This window comes from Leopardus geoffroyi, chromosome A2 (assembly GCF_018350155.1).
Source record: "Leopardus geoffroyi isolate Oge1 chromosome A2, O.geoffroyi_Oge1_pat1.0, whole genome shotgun sequence".
In the NCBI taxonomy this organism is placed as follows: domain Eukaryota; kingdom Metazoa; phylum Chordata; class Mammalia; order Carnivora; family Felidae; genus Leopardus; species Leopardus geoffroyi.
In genome coordinates this window covers 139,492,671-139,517,884 of record NC_059331.1, presented here as the reverse complement: position 1 = coordinate 139,517,884, position 25,214 = coordinate 139,492,671, and the positions used below count along the sequence as shown (strand labels likewise).

The following is a 25,214-nucleotide window of genomic DNA, read 5'->3' as shown; positions in this document are numbered from 1 at the left end:
AAGAACGTCCGATAATGATGGCAGATTATGGCCTGTACTCTGACCGATTTCCCTAGCACCTCAGCACATCACCCAGAAATTTTTTTAAATTTTTATTTCCTTATTACTCAGCTTGACTGCATACTCCTCAAATCCCTTCCCACACAACCTGGTTATTCAGGTTACTTGGGGGATCAGCCAGAAAACTACTTTACCAGAGGAGTTTATGAGACAGACAGGTGACTGGGAACAAATCGTAACTGGTTGCAGACCCAGAGCTAAATACCAAGGCCTCTGACTCCTGGACCCCTGTATCCATTCACTTACCCTCAGCTTCCCTGCCCTGAGTGAATATGCCAAGATTCCCGCAAGATTAACAAGCAGGAATATATTAACAGAGAAGGAGTTGATTTTTTGCCCTGAGTATGAATTTTTCTACAAACCAGCCACAAATGCCATCAACACGGGCCATGTATAACCATAATATTATTTAAATTTATTCTACTTTCATAAAAATGTGTAGTAATACAAAACACTAGTCTTAATGTTTTGATCAATTTAACAGATAATGAGATTATGTGTCCTGAATAATAGCACCAAAGACTACAACACATCCTATGAAAACCGGAGCTCTAGCAAAGAAATTGGAATGTGTCACTACATTTTAGGTAGTTGTATCATTCCAAAATCAGTCATGTACGGGATGAGGTTTCATATAGAAGCCATCTGGTGCTTGAATTCACAATGGCTTTTTCTTTTATGTTAACTCACATGTGTGCATAAGTTGTTATATATCTGTTTCTCTCAAGAGAACCCTTTATGAATTCCTGGTAATCATTTCAAAAGGGTAAACATATACAGGAGGCATCAGTCATCACAAATAAAAGCAAACAAGGAATTTAAACTCCTTGTGCCTCCACACACATACAGTTATTGACAAAATTCTTTAAGTTAAATATTGCTTGAAAACTATAAGTTAAAATTGTCATTTTTCTTTATTTTGAAACAAGGAGTGGCCTTTATGCAACAGCATACTTAACTAAGCATTTCCCTGGACCCTGTACTTCAGGTGACCCCACATCACACAAACACAAACAAACACTAAATGTATTAAAGAGCACCTGGGTGGGACTGTCCCTGGGAACTGTTCAGTGCTGCTACAGCACAACCGGGGGCTCTAAACACCTGCTCTAATGATTGACACCATCCAGGCCTCTGAGACACAATTATCTATGTCTCTTGCCCTGCGTCCTGGCTGCTGTCATGAGGACCGTGCAGGTTTACGGGCTGTGCCACTGCAGATGCTGGCGATGAACGTGACTTCAGAGAGGAGAGTATGAGCAAGGCATGTTTAAGCAGGAGAAAAGACAAATCAGTCTACTACTCAGATTCTTCCTCTCGAACAGCATGAACGCAAGAGGGTCTTACATTACGAAGAACAGAGCATCCCCTTCTAGGAATATATCGTAAAGCAAAAATTTAGAGTCTTATTAAAAAAAATAGATGCAAGGATGTTTTTTAAATCAGAATATTTATTATAAAAAGACTATTATTTTCTTCAAAAAAATGCCCCTAAACATTGTAAAGCTCCTAAAGAATTCCTTCCACTTGATGACAAATGTAATGAATTAGCTGGTCTGAGAACCCTAGTGGTCACAAAACATAATGCAGTACATTTGCAAAAACTTATTATGACTGCGTTGCCTTTTATGACCTCAAATCAAATTGACCTGTTCGATATGATTTAGGGTATAGCTAGGGGAAATGTTTGTCTTGCTAAATTTAAGGAACAATAAAAAGGACAGGATAAATCTGAATCCAAGCCTGGTCAGGCAAGACCACTATTTACACAACAGAGGACCCAGTTCATGTACATTACTTCTCACTCAGATGCTCATTTCCTCTTTCTTTGGGGGCTGATATCTCTGGGTTCCAGATTTCCAAGGCAATGTAGCCAATTTTAAAGTCCAATAAATATTTTAAAATACAGCCTTAAGGAAAAACGGAAAGAGAAAATCCCAGGACAGAATTTCAGGCAGTTTTAAAGCAGGACTACAACTCTAGTTCCACGATCTTTGCTGCCTTTGGAATAATGGATTTGTCATTACCGAGAGCAAGGGGAAGCTACAAAGGCAATTAAGATCTCATTTTGAAAAGATCCACTTAAGCTTCTCATTACATTGTTAAATAAAATTAGAGATATGATAGTATTCCTATTGTTAAATTTAGATACCACAGCATACAAAATTAGAAGTTAGTATACAGTTTCTGCCAGGGTTAATATTTACTCCTTAAATTCATCTGCCTATTGCTGTGGAATATAAATGTGGATTGAAAACCAAAGTGAGGTAAAGCAGTTTAGACTTTAGAAGGACACTGTATTACAGTACACTGTTCTTTCAGAAAGACTAAGAAAAAAAAAAAAGCTTTGTATTAGTCAGTAGTGTTCAGTGTGCTATTTATAAGGGGAAGTCAATTATGTATACATATATAATTAATTAAAAAACATCTGAAGTGGGACGCCTGGCTGGCTCAGTCGGTTGAGTGCCCAACTCTTGATTTTGGCTTAGGTCATGATCTCATCATTCATGGGTTTGAGCACTGCATCCTGCTCGGGATTCTCTCTCTCTCTCTCTCTCTCTCTCTCTCAATCTCTCTCTCTCTCTCCATCTGCCACTCCCCTCCTTGTGTTCTCTCTCTCTCTCCCTTTCTCTCTCTCTCAAAATAAATAAACATTAAAACATTTTTAATCTGAAGTAATGCTAAATTGTTTACAGTGGTTATCTCTGGTAAGGGAATGGGGTAAAAAGCAGCTAACTTGAGTTTTTGCAAGAAGTATATGTTCATGTATTAAGTATGTGACTTGAAAGTGAGAAACACTTTTGTAAGAGAGCGGGTGTTGCATATTGTTTGCTCTCGTTTCCTACACTTACACAGCATGTATCTCGTGCCTGGCTTTTCAAATTGTGGTGGATAGCGGGGTGCTAGAGTGCTCTCTAAGACACAGAAGAAACATGGTGGATTTTCTCCATGGTCAGTTATTTAAAGCCTTATTTTCTTTTATGTGAAAGCAAAACTTAAAACGTAAAGTAAATAGGATACAAAGTTTGCTCAAATTATTCCTGTAAAACACAAAGCCTCAGTCGATGTCGTACTTGCCATGCGCCACTCGGGGGCTCCGATTTGTGGGGAAATGAGAGGTGCAAAGTGAAGCTTGGAGAGGTTTAACGACTTGCCCAAGTCATAAGCTACTCATATCCATTTGTTTAAATATACAAATAGGGGCGCCTGGGTGGCGCAGTCGGTTAAGCGTCCGACTTCAGCCAGGTCACGATCTCGCGGTCCGTGAGTTCGAGCCCCGCGTCGGGCTCTGGGCTGATGGCTCGGAGCCTGGAGCCTGTTTCCGATTCTGTGTCTCCCTCTCTCTGCCCCTCCCCCGTTCATGCTCTGTCTCTCTCTGTCCCAAAAATAAATAAACGTTGAAAAAATAAATAAATAAATAAATATACAAATAAACTTTTTTACCAAGTCATGATTGACATATAACATTAACATTAACATATAACATTAAGTTATATGTTAACATATATATATAACATATAACATTAGTTTCAGGTGTACAACAGAATGATTCAAAGCTCTTATATATTGCAAAATGATCACCACAATAAGTCTCGTTAACAAAAAAAAGTTTTTTTAAGAGAGAGAGAATGCAAATGGGGAGAGAGGGGCAGAGGAGGGGCAGAGAGAGAGAGAGAGAGAGAGAGAGAGAGAGAGAGAGAGAGAATCCCTAGCAGGCTCTACACTCAGCACAAAGCTGACACAGGGCTCAATCCCACAACCATGAGATTATGACCTGAGCTGAAATCAAGAGTCAGATGCTCAACTGACTAAGGCACCCAGGTGCCCCAACAAAAGAAACTTTTTAAGGAAAAAATGACTTTATTTGTTCATCCTTACTTAACTGCTTTTTTTCTTTCTTCTTTTCTTTATTGTAATCATGCACACATATTTTTGCATACATGTAACTGAATGGAATTTTTTTGTTATATTTTTAGACAAGAGGTGAAAATGGTTAATTGCAAAAAGTGTGCGAGAGTTACACCAGCAAGTGTTGTCATACTCGGGATGGCAGTGGAATGTGCAGAAATACGAAGACATCATAGGTAAGTGATTTTTTTTAAATAGTAAATATTAGAAAACAGTAATTTTAAGGTTCAAATAACCTTCAAAGGTTGTTTAGGGAATACTTATTTGGATGAGCATTTGTAGTTTTGGGACCTTTAAATTCCTGATGTTTTTTCCAGTCTTAATTCCTATTCATATCCCTTGTTAAAGAAAAATCATTCCGACACTTGTTAAAAATGGCAAGGAAGGCTTTGTGCAAGACTATTACAATAGGGAGAGAAGTCGAGTTGAACTCTGAATATAGCAAAGGCAGACAGCAATAGAAAATTACTCAGAAATCAAGGGTGGGGAATTCTTGTTAAAGCAGGCTTACCAGGATTCCTGCTAAAGGGAGGCCAAATATTTAATGCCAAGGACAAGGGATGAGGAGTTTGATCAAATATCAAGGGGAGGGATTCTCACTAAACTGATTTAGTAGGATGCTTGCTAAAGGCAGGCCAAGGAGGAAGCCTCGTCAAGAAGCAGGCTGAGAGGAATCCGACCACAGTTTGGTCAAGGAGGGGTCTTTGTCACTTTGGGTTCTGTTTTCTATTTTGTTTTACTCTCTTCTTCCAACCAATAGCATCTGCCCCCATGAATTTGTTCTGGCTAAATGCCAAAACCAGTCTTCGGTGGCAAGAGTGAAAACGGTAAGATATGACCAATTTTAAAATAGTTTTGTGGATTTTGGAAGCTTTTCGACAGTTAAAACACACAAAAATCGTTCTCTGACTTCTAAAGTATTTGTAGGAAAACAAAAAGCACACTTCTCATCAAGTGGTTAAACAGGCTTTTTTGAAATGATTGTCCTTACACATTTGTCAGGAAATTATACAAGTTTTGGCCTTACCCCAACGACTTCCTCCCTAAACAGAAGGCATGAAATAAATGATGCTTCTGCTAAAGATGCATCCCTCCTCTCCCAACCTTAAAAACAGATTCCCAGGGGCCAAAGAAAACATTTTATTTTGAAAGTGTACTTCATTTTTCAAAGTTGTTGTTATTTCCTGCATCACACAGTATGAGGTTTCATGTGGTAGCTCATGTAGCCTTTACAGCTAAACATAAGGTCCACGAACAAAACAATCATGGCCCATAGAAAGCCTGGAGGCTTAACATCATGGCGTCTACTGCTTCACTTAGATGGGCTGATACTGCTTTTCTTATATATCAGGGAACGTCTACATAAGAGTCTCCATGATTTAAATATCTTGGGGAGCTGTTCTTCATAGGAACCAAGTGAAAAAGAGTAAATTCGTGTAAAGTTTATCTTTAAAAAGATTTAGTGTTAAAACTCTGATTGCCAATTTGCACCATATTTATGTTTAGTTTTTGAAGGGTTCAGTTCTCTCTTTATGCACCTTGGCTTCTGGCCGTAAGGCGGATACCCATTTTTTTTTCCCTTGGAAGAGAGGTTGGGATTTGAGGCTGGGCCAAGAAAAGCCAAAGAGGCTAGGAAGCACTTACAGATGGAGATAATTAGCATATTAAAAATAGGCCAGCCAAATTTTGTGTGTGTGTGTGTGTGTGTGTGTGTGTGTGTGTTTTAATCAGGAAGTGGAGGGGTAAATGCTCTCTCTGGCAAGACTATAGAAGCTGTGTGGATGGAGGAAATGTGATTCACACTCTGGTATGAGAATGGTATTTTACTTGAACCAGGTTTCAAAAGACTGGAGCAGGAGTTCCTTTTACTGGAAACCATGGAGTTGGCGGGCTTTGTAGGGGCCTCCCTTGAAATTCTGCTCCAAGGCCACTGTTTTGAATTTTGTTTGAAAGTCTTAGAATGGGAGACGCTTGGTTTCGGAAGACACAGGACAAACATCATGAGCTCTATTGCTTTCTAATGCGGTAGCGGAAATGGTATTTCTGATACCACCTCCCATTGAAAGGGGATTAGAGAAGAAGGCAGTAGGTGGGAACCATGGCCCGAGAACAAAACTGTTTGGGCTTCCAGGGGCCGTTTTGCCAATCCTAAAGCAAAGGGCCGAGGCTGATCTGGATTCAGGCTCTATCAATGGGGTATGCTTAATTGCCAGATAATTCACTGTGGTTTCCTGAAGTTCTGATTCACAGAGTCAGCCCTTCAAATCATATGTTCCACCCATTCTCTGAAGTCTACTGTTATTCAAAACAGACTTAAGGGGTGTCTGTCCTGGAACAGGGCTTCTCAGTGGGTGCTATGGGCACCGAGGACTGAATACAGAACTATCCATTTGCGCCGAGAGACTTGTAACAATGACACAGAATTAGCAGTCCCTCGATTCTCATGGCCACCTCAAAGTGTAGTTAGCCATCTCCTACCGACTCTACTTACCACAGATTTTACAAACAGGGCATGTTCACAATCACTATTTTCTAAAGCTTCTGTTTTCTTCTTCAGGTAATAGAATACTGCAAAAACATGTAGAAAGAGATTATGGAATTTCCGTAAAAAAACTAAAAAAATAGAAGGGAATATTTTCAGTCTGAGTAATTTCATTGATGACCTACTTAGAGGAAAGAGACCAGAGCGGCCTCTTGCCCACTTCAACGCCTCTGGCTCTGTAGTTGCATAAGTAGCTGGTCCTCCCCTTGTCAAGATTCGGTCTTGGGTTTGCTTCATTGGTGAACAAAAGCAGAATAGGGAAAAGGGCCAGCAAGGCACTGCTTATTTTTAATATGCCTCATTTGACTTTACAAATGATGTACGTGTTTCTAAATTTTCATAAAATTGAAAACTTTAATTTAAAAATAGGAAATAACAACAAGCCAAAATTGTGGATACGTATTGTCCTGCATGAAGAGCTCTGGCCATTTAAGGAGGATACATTCTTTTTTTTTTTTTTTCTTTAAATTGAGAGAGAAAGAGCAAGTGCATGCAGGGGAGAGAGGGAAGAGAATCTTAAGCAGGCTCCACACTCAGTACGGATCCTGATGCAGGGCTTGATCTCACAACTCTGGGATTGTGACCTGAGCTGAAATCAAGAGTCAGATGCTCCACCGACTGAGTCAGCCAGGCGCCTGGGGAATATACATTCTTACTTCATTAGGTGATCCTATGGCAAAAGGATAGAAGCAGTGACTTCAAATGTAAACTAGTCTGCCTGCTACTTGTCTTATAGTCTCAGGGTTTGGAAGAAGCAATTTACAGAGGAAAGAAAGATTGGCTGGTTCTATAAACTATTGAAAAGGTGTGAAATGTGGAACTTGGTTTTGCTTGCATCTGAAGTGCATTTAATTTTTCGTTTTTCATTTGAATATTGACCTGGTATAGTGTGTGTAGAAATACATGTTATACACTTAAAATTACTTCAACTTGACCTTGGTTAAAATTTTTTTAAAAGCATAGATCTTAAAATCCCAGTGATAGTTAATGAGAAAGCTTGAATGAGAAATGGGAGAATTCCAAGTATCGAGCTGGTCACGACACTGGAGTCAGGATGGAAGAATGGATAATATTTTATTACCAGTTAGCATAGTTATAAGCAACATAAAAAGCACTAGTAGGAGGGCCTAAGACCCAGTTTCATTAAAATTTATTTAACCTATGTATCCTGTCATCCTGCAACAAGTTTCTAACTAGCTTGTTTGACTAAGAAGAATGCAGGGAAAGACTCCATGACGACACCCTGGTGACTTCGGGGTGTCTTTGTAGGGGAAGGCTGAACCTCAGCTTATCTGAGTCTAGATGGAGCACCTTGTGACCCTCCTGTGACAGGAGAGGGTGGGGTCTGTGGGGAATTGCTGTGAGGCCACCTCCTGCTCATCCCCTCTTGGCTCCCCTGGGAGACTCTCATGGCATAGGGAAATTTTCTCTAGACTCCCCTCTCTGAGGCCTGAACAAATAAAATAAAATGATTTTGCCACAAATCAGCTTTTGAAAACACCATAGAAATTCTCTTTCTTCCTCATGTCTGCTTGACTAAACAGATTTTGAATTGAATATATTTTGGACAGTAGGAGGAAGCAGTCGAAGGGATAGAAACATTGCATATTAATGAGTTTTCTTGCTGCGAAGTGTGGCAGATGAGAAAGAGTAACAAAAACTGCAAGTCAGTTAACCCAAAACTATTTGAATAAAATATTAAGTATGGGAACTTTTTAAACTTTTATCATCATTAATCTATATTTGTTAAATTTATTATTTTTTTCCCTCCGAAGTAGAACTTAAACCATGGGCTAAGAAACACACAGTGCCCTGGCTTAATGCAGGAAAACATTGTAAAGATTTCTCCAACTGCCTACAATTTCCCTGACAGCTGCTCATCAAAGCGATAAAATATTTGTATCCATGCATCAAGCAGGCAACTTAACCACCCTGCTTTGAGATATGTATATCTCACTTAAAAAGTAAGGTTATTACTGGGTGGCTCAGTCAGTTAAGCATCGAACTTTGGCTCAAGTCATGATGTCACTGCTCGAGAGTTATTTATTTGTTTTAATGGTTATTTATTTTTGAAGGAGAGAGACAAAAGGGAGGGGCAGAGAGAGAGGGAGACAGAGAATCCGAAGCAGGCTCCAGGCTCTGAGCTGTCAGCACAGAGCCTGATGTGGGGCTCAAACCCACAGACTACGAGGTCATGACCTGAGCTGAAGTGGGATGGTTAACTGACTGAGCCACTCGCACGCCCCACAGCTAGAGAGTTTGAGCCCCTTGTTGGGCTCTGTGCTGCCAGCATGGAGCCTGCATTGGATTATCTGTCTCCCTCTCTCTCTGCCCCTCCCCCACTCATCCTCTCTCTCTCACTCTCTCTCTCTCTCTCTCTCAAAAATAAATATTTTTAAAACATTTTTTAAAAGTAAAATTATTACTATTTCAAAGGGTTTCCAAACCGTAATAGATCTTATTTTGCTTTATAAGAAATTCTGCTTTAACCCCGCGAAATAAAGCATAACTGACATGATGATAGAACCAGGTAGCATTCAGAAAGGTTGATGAGCTGTGTACTTGCCTTCACCTCTGGGAGGGGCTCTGTTCTTGAATCCTCTTGAGGTACGTGGTGTGTCTTCTTTCCATCCATCTATCCATCCATCCATCAAGCCCACAATGAAGGTCCTCAGGGATCAAATCTTCTTCCAAATGCTGTTTTTTCTTTCTCCACCAGTTACTAGGGAGCAAAAATATCAATAGTATGCAAATTGAGATCCTGATTCTACCTGGAATGAAGAGATGTGTAGTCTTCCCATGAGCCAAAAAAATTCTAGTGCTACATGGCTATGAGAAGGGAATATACTGAGGATTCCAACATCAATGAAGACTTAGAAATGACAGTCCAAAGCAGCTGTCATGTCAAGAAGTATTTTTTAAACCTCTCCATGTGCTCAGCAGTGAACCAATAAGAAAGGAAGACAAAATGGGAAACATCAACCAAGAGAAGCAGAAGTTTTAAGAAATCCTATTGAACTAATATTTTATAATTTAACCATGCCCTTTCCCATCTTACAGCCTTAGTCTTAAGGTAGGTTGGAAGGGGAAATCAATTCTGTGTGCAACAAGGACACAGTTTTCTGGATTACTATTTGCAAGTCATTTAAACTTCCTGTACATACAGATCATTAAGAAGTCCCTGGCCTTGAAGGAAAAACCTATGTAAATGAAAGTGCCATTGACCAAAAAGGAAAGAAAGAAAGAAAGAAAGAAAGAAAGAAAGAAAGAAAGAAAAGAAAGAACAGAAGGAAGAAAGAGAGAAAGAAGGAAAGAAGGAAGGAAGGAGGAAGAAAGGAAGGAAGGAAGGAGGGAAGGAAGGAAGGAAGGAAGGAAAAAGAAAGAAAGGAAAGAAAGAGAAGAAGAGGAAGAAGTAACTAAGAGCCTGGGAATAATAAATTCCCTGGGAGTTGGATAAATCTGGGATTAATAAAATGAGTCAGGATTATAAATATAATAGTTAATACCTAACCTGGGGCGCCTGGGTGGCTCAGTCGGCTAAGTGTCCGACTTCAGCTCAGGTCATGATCTCACTGTGTGTGGGTTTGAGCCCTGCGTCGGGCTCTGTGCTGACAGCTCACGGCCTGGAGCCTGCTTCGGATTCTGTTTCTCCCTTTCTCTGCCCTCCCCCACTCATGCTCTGTCTCTCTCTCTCTCTCTCTCTCTCTCTCTCTCAAAAATAAATAAATATTTAAAAAACATTTTTAAATACCTAGCAAATGCTTCCTTATCACTAGCATTTTGGCACTAAACATGCCATGCTTATTATCTCATTTAATGGACGGTGGTATCACTATCCTCCTTATTCAGAGAAGTAATCATCTCAGGCCTGCACAAATATATATTGCAGTGGATATAGAAGTTGAAGCTCATTTCCCTGCCTCCAGAGCCAGTAGTCTGGTGTTCATACCTCTGCAGGTGTTTATAAGCTAGAGCCTTAAGTCTGCCAAAATGATGGCCTGATTTAAATTGTTGGAAGGATCCACAGTGATTGCTCTTAGACACAGCTAACTACAGGTATTTCACTTTCAACAAGTAGCCAGATACCTCGAGTGAATTGTGAGGTGTTGACCTGTCTCTGGCAGTCATTGTGCCACTACCCTAGCTCTTGAGTGCTCACAGGTGCTAGAGGGCAATATCCTTGGGATGTTCCCTCTAAAGGAAGAGAATGAAAATGCCAGTGTTGTCACTGTGGGGAGTGAACATATCATCCTGAGAAGAAAGCTAATAGCTCTCAGAGCAGTGCCGGAGACAATGAAAGAAAGCCTGAGAGAATAAAAGGAGGAAAGAAATGATACAAAAGCCATGACAGGAAGTGTTAGTGCCCTCGCAAAAAAGAAATTCATGCAAAGGAAGTAAAACTTGAAGAACCTCCGGAAGATAGGAAGAGAAAATGCAGAAGTCAAGAATGTCGTCTACGTTCTGCCCCACTTCTACAGGTGAGTATTATCAGCCATAAACACACCGCGTGTGGAGTGAGATCGTGCAGCACTGCATCCTTGTATATCTAGTAGAGCAGTTTATCCTTTGCCCTTGAATGAAATGGAAATATGTGGTCACTACAGTTACTGTTAGTTACTAAATAGTCTCACTTCAGTTAAAATGTTCCATCATGCGTCATGCGGTAATCAAGATTCAGAACACGATTAAAAGCTGAAGCCTCCCTCCACCCCTGGAGTATGGTCAGTCAGCTTCTCCTCTCATCCAGTTCTATTCTTCCTCCCCACTTGCTTGTCCAAGCATGGAGTGGATGTTGCTGGAGAGCAGGGGAGAGTCAAGGGGAACAAGAGTCCTCTGACCAGGCATGTGGTAGCAGCACCATCTGGACTCGGTTGCTGCTTAAAGCTGATTCTGTTGAGGAACACATTTATGGGTTATTTTGAAAACCCACTCATTTGCTAGGAATCAGCCACCTGAAGTTCTCTGGATCTGGGTCTTTCTGTGCTGACTGGCTTCTTATGCGTTCCTTAGCCCCTAGCAATCCAGCAATACCCACCTCTAATTTCTCTCTGCAGCCCTTCTGGAAAGAACCTAGGATGCCTCCAGGGTCAAACTTTCTCACCAATGGCCCACAGCACACCCACAAGAAGTACGCACCTGTTGTTAGCCCCAGTGAACTCCAGGAGGCTGATGGCTCCTACTACACCACTTCTTCCGCTTGTCTGTTGCAGCCAATCTCACCCAGGAGACTTCTCTGGAGAGTTATATGCCCACTGTGTCTTTCAACCGTGGAGAACACCTGTCAGATTCTCCTGCTGGTCTGATTAAAGACGTGGCATAAGGTGAGGGGCAGGCATCCCTCAGAACCTGCCCTTGTAGAGGACATAGACTCTCAGTAAAGCTCTCCTAAGATACCCTCCTAACAAGTTATATGTCAGCGGCCAACAGACACATGAAAAGATGCTCAACATCATTCATCATCAGGGAAAAACAAATCAAAACTACAATGAGATATCACCTCACACCTGTCAGAATGGCTAAAGTCAAAAACACAAGAAAGAAAAAGTGTTGGCAAGGGTGTGGAGAAAAAGGAATCTTTATGGTCCATGGGTGGGAATGCAAACTGGTATAGCCACTGTCAAAAACTGGCTCAGAAAGTTAAAAATGGAACTACCCTATGATCTAATAATCATGCAACTGGGTGTCTATCCAAAACATTCCAAAACACTGATTCAAAGGGATAAATGTTTACTTGTATGTTTATAAGAGCATTATTTACAATAGCCAAGATATGGAAGTAGCCCAAGTGTCCATTGATAGATGAATAGATAAAGAAGATGTGGTACACACACACACACACACACACACACACACACACACACACACAATGGAATATTACTCAGACATAAAAAAAATGAAATCTGGCTATTTGCGACAACCTGGATGGAGCTAGAGAGTATAATGCTAAGTGAAATAAGTCAGTCAGAGAAAGACAAATACCAAATGATTTCACTCATGTGTGAAATTTAAGAAACAAAACAAATGAGCAAAGGGAACAAAGAGAGAGAGGCAAACCAAGAAATAGATTCTTACCCGTAGAGAACAAACTGATGGTTACCAAAGGGGAGGTGGGTTGGGCGGACAGATAAAATAGGGGGTGGGGATTAAGGAGTGCACTTGTCATGATGAGCACAGGGTGATGTATGGAAGTGTCGAATCACTGTATTGTATACTGGAAACTAATATAACACTGTATGTTAACTTGGCTAGAATTAAAAAAAAACTTAATAAAAAAGAAGTTATATTTCAAACTCTTGTCTACATTTCTACATTCCTGATAAGAGTGAGGAGTATAAAAATTATCTGCTAGTTCTCAGTCTCTTACTTTTCAATCCTGGCTCAGCACTTCAACTTGGAATAGGTAACTGTTGTTTTGAAATCAAAATTTCTGTCCCACCATTCTGTTACAAGGTATTGCATATGTTGTATATTTAGTATTTTCATGTTTTACATATAATCCAAGTCTTCTGAGCCTCACCAGATTGGGAGTATAAAATAAAGTTGCAGTCTATTTTTATGCGCAAAATATGATGGTAAGAGTTCCAACTGTTTTGATGACTAGTAATTAGCACATCTCCAAGTGTCCCCAAGTTATTTTTGGGAGTTCCCCAAAAGGATGCCACACAAATGCCCACAAACCAGTCTGTAACTGCGTGGTGTCTGCTTTTTCCTTCCCTTCCTACTCTGGCTTATAATTTTCCACATTGTCTGCCTGCAGATTTGAGGAGTGTCAGATCATTGCTGGTTTCCAAGGGGAAGTGGGGGGAATGGCCTCCTCTCCAATTGTGTGTGGCCTTTGGTGTCCAGGACTCGAAATGGCTCTTATTCCCAGAAATTAACTTTTGACCATCTCCTACTTCCCATAAATCCTTTGCTTTTCTGACCTTGGGCATATTACCCAGTCTAAGGTTATAAAATAACTCTCCTCCTTAACTCTGCACCAGCCACAGACACTCCTTGCCCCAAATTCCTTCCTGCTCTTCCCTCGTGCCTCAGTCCAAAACAGAAGCCTCCGTGCATGTTAATGCCTGGAAGGGAAGGGGAGGTGGAGATCTCACTGGTCCTTTATGGGCCAATGCTCTTTGCTGGTGGGGATGTCTGGTAGTATTTTTCTTATACTTTTCTAGTTCAAGGACCATTCATAAAAAAAAGCTACATAGGTGACAGTGTATATAGCCTGCTACTAATGGAGGGAAACATGTAAATATGTGCAAGTGTAAGGGCAGAGAATATGTCCCGAAGAAGCCACAAAAGACTAATAACAGTGGTTACCTCTAGGGTGGAGACCTGGTGAGTGGGAGTCAGAAGACTTACTTTTGACTCTATTTCATTTGGCACTTTGTGAATATTTTACATGCGCATGGATTCCAAGGGGAAGTGGGGGGAAGTTTCTTTAATGAATATTTTTAATGTTTATTTTATGAGAGAGAGAGAGAGAGAGACAAAGGGCGAGTGGGGGAGGAGCAAAGAGGGAGACACAGAATACAAAGCAGGCTCCAGGCTCTGTGCTGTCAGCACAGAGCCCGATGTGGGGCTGGAACCCACGAACCGTGAGATCATGACCCAAGCCGAAGTTGGACGCTTAACCGACTGAGCCACCCAGGCACCCTTCAAAATGAAGTTTTAAAGAGTACTCAGCAAAAATATTTTCTTTCAAGTTCAAGCATTATTTTTTAAATTAAGGCCAGAATATTTCTGATAGCTCCTTTGAAAAAGGATTTGCTGTGAAAATAAAAGATAAAAACCTTTCTCTTTTCTGTGTGTGATATTTTTCAGAGCAAAAACATTTTCTTGAAAACATTGCTCAAAGTTTTCCCTCTTTTCTAGCATTCTAAGAAAATAAAAATTTTTTCGGTAAGTCTCATGTCACAGGAATTTAGACAGCGACAAATTGCAAACAGTGGCTGACTCATTTACTTGTCCTTGGTACTCTTTATAATATGAATTCAACATCCCCTGCTGAATCCTGCCAATGTCCTTTTGAATGAACAAATATCAAAAGTTTCAAAACCAGAAGCAGAGGCTTAAACAATATTATCCCCTGCATTTTTAATTCAGAAGTTCTAAATCTATGTATAGCATATCTAGAATATGCTAATACTTCCAACGAATAAATGCATCCCTTGTTAATTTGCTTTCAGGCTCTGTCTATATGATAGCACAAAAAGTGTCTTATAAGTAAAAATGGAGACGATGATTGGTTGTCTTAGGGACACTCAAGTATTTTCACTGACAGGGAAATGTAGCCGGGTTTTCCCAGACCCATGTCGACTGGAAAGGGGTGGTGGGAGGGAGAGATAAGGACAGAAATTAGGGAAACAATATACACAATCAAAGTGTGTGGGTTATAGGGGTGCCTGGGTGGCTCAGTCGGTTCAGCATCTGACTTTGGCTCAGGTCGGCATCTCACAATTCTTGAGTTCGAGCCACACGTCGGGCTCTGTGCTGACAGCTCAGAGCCTGGAGCCTGCTTGAGATTCTGTGTCTCTGTCTCTCTCTGCCTCTCCCCCACTCATACTCTGTCTCTCTGTCTCTCAAAAGTGAATAAACGTTAAAAAATTTTTTTTTAAGTGTGTGGGTTATGATAAAACCAAGTAAAAAGAAATCCTCACAGGCAAAACTCACAGAAACCTCAGCCCTCCGAGCTCCTTCTCTGGTCACATCCTGAGGCTTAACAGGTTTTCTGGTGACTTCTCGCTTCCCACTGACCCTTCCTCCTCAACCGGGGAACACCTTCGAGTCTGTTCCACCTTACACACCCTACCCTGTCACAAACACACATATACACCACACTTCGGGAGAGACACACAGACGTACCTTTACCCACAGCTACATGTAGACATGGCTGGACAGACACAGACACACACGCATTGTCTGTCTCACATACACACGCAGGCACACCCCCCAGAGTTCCGGCCTCATACGCACATACTCTGTCTCCAGGTGCTCTATTCTCCCTGGCTTCTCTTTTGCTTCATAGCCAAGCCTTTTGGAAACCGCTGCTCCAGGTTCTCCTCTCCCTTTCATTGCTCCTCCCTCTGCAGGCTGCTCCCTGCTCCACCACATCGTTAAATTGCTCTCTCTTAGGTCACTACTAATTTCCTAATGGCCCAACTCCACATATACCTTTCAATCCTTTGCTTCCCTGACATGTCTACCAGCATCTGGCACTGTTTAATTATCCCTTGTTGGAACACATTTGTCCATTGAATTTCATGGAATTACTCTATCCTGGTTTTCTCTTATTTTTTTCAACAAGTTTACTATTGTCATTATTGTTACTTATTTAATGTAGGTTATATATCAGGAACTACACAGCTTCTCTCACATTGCCTATTGGCAAGTAGGGAGGAAGGACAATAAAATCAGCAATTACTGGAAAGGGTAATAAATACAGTAGTTTCTACCCTTATCCACAGGGGATAACTTCTAAGACCCCCAGAGAGTACCTGAAGCCACAGATAGTGCTGAACCCTATACATACTATGTTTTTTCATATACATACACAATTATGATGAAGTTTAATTGATAATTAGGCACAGTAAGAGATTAACAATAAGTAATAATAAAATAGAACAGTTATAGCAATATACTGTAATAAAAGTTATGTGAATATGGACTCTCTCTTTCAAGATACCTGAATATCTTACTGTACTGTACTCACCCTTCTTGTGATCACGTGAGATGATAAAATGCCTACGTGATGAGATGCAGTGAAGTGAATGATGTAGGCACCGTGATGTAATGTTAGGCAGGCACTGGTCTTCTGACAAGAAGTCAGAAGGACGATCATGTACTTCTAGACTGTGTTGATTGTGGGTAATTGAGACTGTGGAAAGCAGAACCACGGACAAGAGAGGCAGGGCACACTACTGTACCATGAGAAGGTGCTAGAGCAGGACGGGGAGGCCATAGCAAGGACATCTAGCCCTTCTGCGCTGTTGACGAAGACAGTTTCCCAGAGAAGCAATGTGTAAGCAAAAACCTCAAGTATGAATAGGAGTCACCATAGTGGAACAGTCTTCCAGACAGAGGGAACAGAGTATCCAGAGATCTGGAGGTGAGAGAGTGTCACTCATTTGAGAAACTGAAACAATTTCACTACAGGTAGAACACAGATTATTACATAACTATCATCATTGAGGGCTACTTGGTCCCAGGCCCGAGATTAAGTGCTTTTAGATATAATATCTCATTTGATACTGGTGTGATTCATAGTTATTAATTTTATTTTTACAGAAAATATGAAAAATAATAGCTAATGTATAAGTGTTTACTATCAGTTATTTTTATGAGTGCTTAATAATATCTCAATTCAGCAAATCTTCATAGCAACCTTAAATTGTATGTATTAAATATAACCTTATGTATGATATTGTTTTAATTGTTTTTTAAATGTCAACTAATAGGCATATTATCCCAGTTTGGGAGATTACATACATGCACATAAAAAAAGACTGAAAGGATGTACATAAAATATTATCCATGAGCTATTTCAGGAAGATTCTATTACAGGTGGTTTTTATTTTCTTGTTTATGCTTTATATGTTCCCCTAATCATCATCAATAAAAAATGTATTTCAACAATAAAAATTGACCAAAATATTTACAATAGCTGTTATGGCAATGTACCTTTTTTTAATAGCATAGTTATCAAATTCTCTGCAATTTGCTCTAACATAGAAAATAAAGGAGGTAGTTGCATTCATAGCCATATTCTGAGGTTGGCTGCATTATAGGTACTGTGTATGTTAGTATTTAAGATGAAAATTGAAAACCGGATCCATTTTCATTGAGGTAGCAACAGCTTCTTTGGCAGGCAGCTTGTGCAGTGGTGGACTGGTCTGAAACCAGTCATTTCTCAGTACATTTTGGTCCTACAGGGCTGAAATCACAGCACATATCTTAATGCTTTATCTCCCAGCAGGGACTCTGGTAAGTCTGTCTCAGCTGGAAGTAGCTCTTTGCACATGTTTCAGAATCATAATGAAGATAATCTCTCTCCTGGAAAATAGACGCATCTAATGTAGAGGTCATAAGTACAAAAGGAAAAAAACAGTGTCATTGACCACCTTGACCCCAACCAATTGAATCCCTCTTACACTCATAACATCTTTTCTTCCTTCTTTGAATCTATTGCTCTCTGGTTCAAAGATTTGGGCCTCTTGATGCCATTAGAAGCAGTCTTAGAAACATGTAGTTTACATGCATCAAGGGTTTTAATGTCAATGAGCTCTATAAAATACCCTGTGAGAACCCAAATTTCCAAAATACATTGAAAGAGCAATGACTTTGTTTCTCTTTTTGAACTTAGTTTTAATGATGGGATTATCTTTTTCTGTCTCTGTCTCAGATTGTCCTGGACCTATATACCTCAGGGAGCTGCTCTCACAGTTACTCTCATCTGCTGTCACTACCTCCCATAGTCTGCCATGAGCTCTTCAAGAGAGAGAATGTTAGGATCACAACATTATTTTATTTTATTTTATTTTAGATCACAAAAAAATGTTAAAGGGACCTTTGGATCCTCTATCCAACCTGATTTTATTATAAATGAGGAAACTATAGCCCACATATTTTAAGGGACCTGCTCAGGGTTATAGAGATAATTAGCAGAAGAGAAGGGTGAAGACTTAAGTCTCCTGATTCCAAAGTGGGGGCTGCTTTCATCATGCCACACGTTGTCTCAAATGAATCAGTAAATTCTGTGTAAGACAGAGACTTTTCAAACAATACAAGGGCATCAAGGCAAACTTCCCTCTCAAGAAAGCCAAAGCCCTTTTGCCAGAGTTCTCTCTGAAGTTCAAGGTCTCAGTGACATTAATGGCAGCATTTGTGAAGGGGCTACTGAACGCCAAGTTATTACATACATTATCTTCAATCTTCAAAGTTGCAAAACTCTCATTTTGCTGATGAGGAGACTACCTTATTGAGAGACTTACAGAATTTGCCTAAGATCATGTAGCTGAAACTAACAGAGCGAGGATTCAAACCAAGTCTTAATGCTTTCTACAACAGGCTAGATTGCTTCTCCTTCCATGAGGTCTTAACTTCAGGGACAAAATGACGGCTCTATGCTTCTTTTTAAAAGACAGAAAGAGGCTCCTGGGTCGTGCAGTTGGTTGAGCATCTGGCTCTTGGTTTCAGCCAGGTCACCATCTCACAGCTCCTGAGCTCAAGCCCCCCATCCGGCTCAGCGCTGATGGTGCGAGCCTGCTTGTGATTATCTCCCCCTCTCTCGCTGCCCCTCCCCTACTTGTGCACACACATGTGTGCACTCTCTCTCTCTCAAATAAACTTTAAATAAATAAATAAATAAATACATGACAGAAAGAATTGTATATGTACATCATGTCAATCATACATCAATAAAGTGATTTAAAAAAAATAAGTTACTCTTGCGCTGACAGCATGGAGCCTGCTTAGGATTCTCTCTCTCCCTCTGTCTACCTCTCCCCTGCTCACTCACACTCTCACACTCTCTCAAAAAAAATAAATTAATAAAACATTTTAAAATACAAAAAATAAGTTACTCTTTTGGATAATCTCAGTTGCTGGAATCTCAGGGCAAAAACAGAATTAGGGAAGGAAAGGAAAGGCAACACACCAAGACCCCGCTGTGATATGGGGCGGTGACAAATCTCTGCGAACAGCACCATGTACTTTGGACTTTCTGAGACATACTGAAAGGAAGTCAAGGAGCGGGCACTGAGTCTGGAGAAACATTCTTAACTCTTTGTACCCTATTTTACTGTTTCTTCTGACATGAGAGTTTGCACGAAGGCAGGACTCGGGCCCAAGGATATTGAGGATATAGAAAAGCCCATATTGGAAGTGGAATAACTGCCCAGCCACAGGCCGCCCATCGCTAATCCTCTTCCACGTACTAAAGAAGAGAAGTCCTTGATTCAGCTGTTTATAACAAAGCTATTTTTCATGTTTCAGATTCTATACACCTTCCAACTTTCAGTCTGCCACTCATTTATTTCAGTGGTCTTACTTCTGATGAATTTGTTTCTATTGAATAATTATATTCTGAACAATGTCTGACTTTTCAAAAAAATCTTAAGTGAACTGTCCCCAGAGCACCTGAAAAATTGCCTATCTGATGGAAAAAAATTACCATTTTTATGCTCCAGTAACTCAAAATTGGGCACATAGAAATTTTATCAAACATTTCAAGAGGGAAAAAAAAAATCAGTTTTGCTTTGAAAGTAAGAATAGGAAACTTAGAGCCCGGAAGGGACAAGAAACTTAGAATGAAAAGTGCTTTCTCAACCAGAGCACTCCTGTTGAGACATGATAATAAAATGTTCACAGTAATGGAGACACTGTTCCTACTTGGCACAATCTGAACCAAAGAAAAACAAAACCTTTATATTTCTAGAAATATATCTGTTTGTCCAGGCATTTAGGTCTTTCATTAGACAAACACATGTCATTTTTTTCTTGCTCATCAAATATTGAATTGCTTGGATTAAATATTTTAGTTTGATTGTGTTTGACAACACATTAGACCATTTTCCTACAGTTGAGTAAGCCCGTGGATAGATGACATGTATAATTGGATATTGCACTTCTTTGACAGTGTAGCTGAGTTAACTGGCATGCAGTATCTAATCCATTTCCCCATTGTGTTTAAATTTAAATAAGAAAAAAAAATTGAAAAGATTTAAAGCCATCTGCAAACCTAATTAGCATGAACTCTAAGGGATTGTCTCAATTCTATTGTCATACTAGAATGCTATTATATTAAGTATTGTTTGAAATAAGTGGGCCATAGCTAGAGCTAAGAACAGTTTCTGGTATTTGGGAATTTTCATTGCTCTAGTGGAATTTAACTTGCAATGAAAATATTATTTAGTGTAAAGTTTGCTCTTTCTTGTTAGCCAGGAAACCATTCTTTACACAGCTACTATATTAAATTTACAGTGGCAGATCAATAGAGGATCACAGAAATAATATACCATAATCAGAGTATATGTAATTTTTAAAAGATAATGGCATTTTTTGGGCAATTTTCACTTATTCTTTTAAGTTTTTTTATTTATTTTGAGAAACAGAGAGAAAGAGAGAGAAAGAGTGTGAGTGGTGGAGGGGCAGAGAGAGACAGAGAGAGAGAGAGAGAATCCCAAGCAGACTCTGCACTATAAATGCAGAGCCTAACACAGGGCTGCAACCCATGAACCTTGAGATCATGACCTGAACCGAAGTGAAGAGTAGGACACTTAACCATCTGAGCCACCCCAGCACCCCAATTTTCACTTATTTAAAAAAATCTTTGCAAAATGAGGAGGGGAAGCTTAGGCTGTCGTTGAAAAGCTAAAACAAATATATAATATACAATGTAGTTGGGAAAAATATATACATATATATGCTATTTCATAGCCGTATGTGATAAATGCCAACTAGATAGCCAGATAATAAAATAGAAGTTCAGAAGAAGAGATCCCTTTGCATTCAGATGGGAACAGTGTTCTCTTCCCTCTAGGAAATGCTTACCTAAAAAGATGGAATTGATTGGGACTTTAAAATGAGTGATCAAAATGGTAGAGATAATCCTCAGTCTCTAGATAAATTTAGACATTCCTAAAGCAGAGAGAAAGTGTGGTTTGTTTCCTGGGTATAACCCAGAGAGAGTACAAGTATGGAGTCAGAATAGCAGTCTCTAGTAATGATGAGTGTGGTGCCCAAGGAAGGGCTCAGTGTGCATAACATAGAGGTGGGCAGGGAGAATAGCCAACGATCTCTTGGCTCCTAAAAGGGCACAAAAGACACAGAAAGCAGAGGAGTCTAATTAGGGGAGGAAGAAAATGCAGAGTAATTCACTGGACATATGTGAGGCCACACTGGGACTGCAATTGTCTCACCATATTAGATATAAACACCAATGCCCAAAGATCACACATTCCATAGCAACTCAGTGGTGGTCATCAGATGTCATGGGATGGTTGAAGAACTGAGTTTCCTTTACCAGAATGACACTTAAGCTTCTCATTACTCAAATCTTGAGAAGGGTTAAGGAAAGAAAGAAAAGCAGAAATCAAACTGTTTCTTTGCATACAGAGTTTTGTGGCTATAAAATCCATGTTGGCTAGACACAATTGCACAATGATACATTCATTCCTTCAACAGCATGTATTAAACTAGAATTTTGGAACAATGCCATCATCTGATGCTAGCCACTATGGTTAAGTTCCAGGAAGCATAAGCATTAATAAGAAAAAAAGCAACCCTATCCTTAAGCTAGTTATAACTAATAAAAGAGAAAAGTATATAAACAAATAATTGCATTGTGGATTAATAGGGGCTTTAGTGATGTGTAAACAGTGCGGTGAGAATATAAAGGAAGTCATAAACATAGCTTTTTGGTGGGGTGTATAGGAAAGCCTCATTGTGGAGGAGATATGGAGTTGTGTTTTTAGGAGTTGAATAAGAGATGAGAGAGATGTTTTACCAGACGGAAGAAACAACAGAGTAAAATCATGGCTATTTTTCACAACATAGAGAGTTAAAAAACAATATAAATGGTTAGAATGGATGGAGGTAGACTCTTGCTGTGAAAAATAATATTGGAGAGGTAGGCACAAACTAAGATTAAGAAATTTCTTACCTATCTAAGGAGTTCACCCTTTGTTTTTTGTTTGTTTGCATTTGCTTTTGTTTTTTAATTAAGGACATTTTAAAAAATTTTAAGCAAATTGCTAAATTGTCAAGTTCATGTTAGATTATTATTTTTAATTATTCATGACCTGTTTTTAATCACACCCTAATCACCCTGTTGGTGAGGAAGGGACTCCCACCCTAGGATTATGAGATGGCCAGATACAGACACCTAACACTGAACAGATGAGATCAACAGTGGTTTATTTGTCACGCACACTTATAGCCTGGGGGAGCAGAGAATCATACACCACATAGGGCCAGGGTTGCATTCAGGAACAGCGTGAACAAGCAGAAATCCCTACTCAGAGAAAAGCAAAAAGGGCACCTGGTCCTCTTGATAAGGATGGTTGTTTGAGTAAGGGAACTTCTTCACAGTAGCAGAGTGGGGAGGAGAACTTGCAGTTAGACCAAAGGCCTCCTGGCTCCACCAGGTATGAAGACAGAACAAAATATTGAGCCTTATTTTAGGCCTCACACCACATGGCCCTATTTAACTAAATTTAATAAGTAGTTAAAATTAGGTGCGCCTGGGTGGCTCAGTCGGCTAAACATCCAACTTAGGCTCAGGTCATGATCTCACAGTCTGTGAGTTCGAGCCGCGCGTCGGGCTCTGTGTTGACAGCTCAGAGCCTGGAGCCTGCTTCGGATTCTGTGTCTCCCTCCCTCTCTGCCCCTCGCCTGCTCACACTCTCTGTCCTGTCTCTCTCTCAAAAATAAATAAACATTAAAAAAATAATAATTAGTTAAAATTAAACTCGTACCAAACAGTGCTGGTTTTAGATGGAATGTTCTAAAATTCTAGTATATTATTTAGAAAGAAACAAAGCACATAATACGTACTCAATCCCTTCCCTTGCCATCTTTTTCTCTCTAAAATTTTATAACAACCCTGTATTCACCCCCACCCATTTTTTTGCACTTATCCTATTCTGCTTTGTCATATGATTGTGCCCAAGTCATTTATATCTCTGGGGTATGCAGAGATAAGCTCCATATGAGCTTAGAGTATAAGGGTATACAATTAGAGTATAAGCTTTTTAAGAGAAGAGGTAGCATTACATACATCTCAGGATACCCTATACTGCTGGCAGAGTGCTATGTACATAGTAGTTAGTCAGTAAATTCATCGAATGAACTCCAAAGCAAGCAATTCGACCAAAACAAGAAATAGCAGAGCCAAGTCTCTTTACATCAACCACATCTTTTTTCAACTCTACCAATAATAGGCTGCTTGTATTAAAGATTTAAATACGTGTTGTAGAATTAAAGAAGTTATTTTGTTTTTGGAGATCCCATGGTCTCTAGCAAAAAATTCCAAAAAAATATGTTTTAATCATGTTCAGATATCTCTCTAGTAGAAGATAAAATGAAATAAACGTGTACAAAGTTAAATACTAAATTATGATAGAATATTTTTAATCTGAAGAACGTAAGAATTTGATGCTTTAGACTCTGTGTCTCCCTCTCTCTCTGCCCCTCTCCCACTTGTGCTCTGTCTGTCTCAAAAATAAATATTAAAAAAATTAAAAAAAAAAACAGTCAGTTAAGTGTCCGACTTCAGCTCAGGTCATGATCTTGAGGTTCATGAGTTCGAGCCCTGCATCAGACTCTGTGCTGACAACTCAGAGCCTGGAGCCTGCTCTCGATTCTGTGTCTCCCTCCAGAGGCCCCTCTCCCAATTGCACTCTGTCTCTCTCAAAAACAAACACTAAAAAATTAAAAAAAAATTTTTTTTTTTGATTAGCCCTTGTATAGCCTTAACTCATTAGTCTTCCCCTTCCCATTGTAAAAAAAATATTGCCATATACTACCTGTCCTCTCTTAGATAGTCCTTAATATATCTCTCTCAAGTTGTCCAATATAAGACTGATTCAATGGGAACCATATGGGCCCATTTCCAGAAATTGATTTGGTTGGTCTAGGGTAGGATCTAGACACACATCTATATTTCTAGGACAGACTTCACTGAGATTTAGAGCTATCTATCCAGATGTCTCCTGGGAATTTCCACCTTCTGTCCCACAGACACCTACAATAGATACACACAAGACTTTTTAAACTCATTTTTTTTCTCCTATATCTGTCCCTTCTCTATATTTCCTTTTTTTTTTTTTTTTAGTTTTAACTCTTTTTTTTTTTATAATATATGAAATTTATTGTCCAAATTGGTTTCCATAAAACACCCAGTGCTCATCCCAAAAGGTGCCCTCCTCAATACCCATCACCCACCCTCTCCTCCCTCCCACCCCCCATCAACCCTCAGTTTGTTCTCAGTTTTTAACAGTCTCTTATGCTTTGGCTCTCTCCCACTCTAACCTCTTTTTTTTTTTTTTTTCCCTCCCCCTCCCCCATGGGTTCCTGTTACGTTTCTCAGGATCCACGTAAGAGTGAAACCATATGGTATCTGTCTTTCTCTGTATGGCTTATTTCACTTAGCATCACAGTCTCCAGTTCCATCCACGTTGCTACAAAAGGCCATATTTCATTTTTTCTCATTGCCACGTAGTATTCCATTGTGTATATAAACCACAATTTCTTTATCCATTCATCAGTTGATGGACATTTAGGCTCTTTCCATAATTTGGCTATTGTTGAAAGTGCTGCTATCAACGTTGGGGTACAAGTGCCCCTATGCATCAGTACTCCTGTATCCCTTGGATAAATTCCTAGCAGTGCTATTGCTGGGTCATAGGGTAGGTCTATTTTTAATTTTCTGAGGAACCTCCACACTGCTTTCCAGAGCGGCTGCACCAATTTGCATTCCCACCAACAGTGCAAGAGGGTTCCCGTTTCTCCACATCCTCGCCAGCATCTATAGTCTCCTGATTTGTTCATTTTGGCCACTCTGACTGGCGTGAGGTGATACCTGAGTGTGGTTTTGATTTGTATTTCCCTGATAAGGAGCGACGCTGAACATCTTTTCATGTGCCTGTTGGCCATCCGGATGTCTTCTTTAGAGAAGTGTCTATTCATGTTTTCTGCCCATTTCTTCACTGGG

At 39.9% G+C, this 25,214-nt stretch overlaps 1 long non-coding RNA gene across 1 annotated transcript in view; it reads left to right on the top strand.

Moving 5' to 3' along the window:
* The window catches only part of LOC123606772, a 238,143-nt gene that overhangs the window by 203,670 nt on the left and 9,259 nt on the right, over positions 1–25,214 (top strand). Inside the window, exon 4 of the long non-coding RNA XR_006716494.1 lies at positions 4,038–4,145. This is a non-coding gene — a long non-coding RNA (uncharacterized LOC123606772). The remainder of the gene's footprint in view (positions 1–4,037; positions 4,146–25,214) is intronic.